This window comes from Cricetulus griseus, chromosome 4 (genome assembly GCF_003668045.3).
Source record: "Cricetulus griseus strain 17A/GY chromosome 4, alternate assembly CriGri-PICRH-1.0, whole genome shotgun sequence".
In the NCBI taxonomy this organism is placed as follows: Eukaryota; Metazoa; Chordata; class Mammalia; order Rodentia; family Cricetidae; genus Cricetulus; species Cricetulus griseus.
The window spans coordinates 112487767-112488947 of NC_048597.1; the positions used below are offsets into that span (position 1 = coordinate 112487767).

Consider the following 1181-nt stretch of genomic DNA (forward strand, 5'->3'; position numbering starts at 1 on the left):
TAACTGTGTGAGGTCTTATTTGTGATTTGAGCTTTAATAATGTTTCTTTTACGAATGTTGGTGCCTTTCTATTTGGGGAATAGAGGTTTAGAATTGAGACTTCTTCCTGATGGATTTTTCCCGTGATGAATATGAAATGACCTTCTTCATCTCTTTTGATTGATTTTAGTTTGAAGTGTAACTTTTTAGATACTAGGATAGCTACACAAGCTCGTTTCTTGGGTCCATTTGATTGAAATACCTTATGCCAACCCTTTACTCTGAGGTAATGTCTGTCTTTGAAGTTGAGGTATGTTTCTTGTATGCGGCAGAAGGATGGATTCTGTCTTTGTATCCAATCTGTTAGCCTATGTCTTTTTAGAGGTGAATTAAGACCATTAATATTGAGAGAAATTAAGGTCCATTGAGTGTTTATTCTTTTTTTGGTTTTGGTTTGTTGTTGGTAGTGGTATTGTATGTGGATTTACCCTGCTTTTTATTTTGGGTTTTCATAAAGTGGGATTATCTTTTGCCTATGTTTATGTGAGTGTAGTTAATTTCCTTAGGTTGGAGTTTTCCTTCCAGTACTTTCTGTAGGGCTGGATTAGTGGTTACATATTGTTTATATGGTTTTGTTGTGGAATATCTTGTCTTCTCCATTTATAGTGATTGAAAGCTTTATTGGGCATAGTAGTCTGGGCTGGCATCCGTGTTCTCTCAGAGTTGGTAGAATATCTATCCAGGTCCTTCTGGCTTTCAGAGTTTCCATGGCGAAGTCTGGTGTAATTCTGATAGGTAAAAATATGGAACGCTTCATAAATTTTCATGTCATCCTTGCGCAGGGGCCATGCTAATCTCTGTATCAATCCAATTTTAGTATATGTGCTGCTGAAGGGAGTACAGTGTTCATGCTTTTGATTGCTAGGATGGTCAGTAATGATTGGCAATCTGAGAGCACCTGAGAAGACAAATCTCTGAATGTGTCTATAAGGGACTTTCTAGATTGGTTTAAGTGATACAGGAAGACTCATCCTCAATGAGTCTTTATTCTCTGGGCTAGGTCCCATATTGAATAAGGAGACAGCAAGCTGAACACCAGCATCCATCTCTCTCTACTTCCTGACTGTGGATCCAGGTGACCAGCTGCCTCATGCTCCTGCCACCATGCCTTCACCACCATGATGGACTGGGAGTCCATAAAC

At 39.1% G+C, this 1181-nt stretch overlaps 1 non-coding gene across 1 annotated transcript; it reads right to left on the reverse strand.

Moving 5' to 3' along the window:
• Positions 1-776: 776 nt before the first annotated feature.
• Positions 777-880, reverse strand: LOC113834445. Its single transcript, XR_003485387.1, has one exon. It is a non-coding gene; the product is annotated as a U6 spliceosomal RNA (small nuclear RNA).
• Between the last annotated feature and the right edge of the window lie 301 nt (positions 881-1181).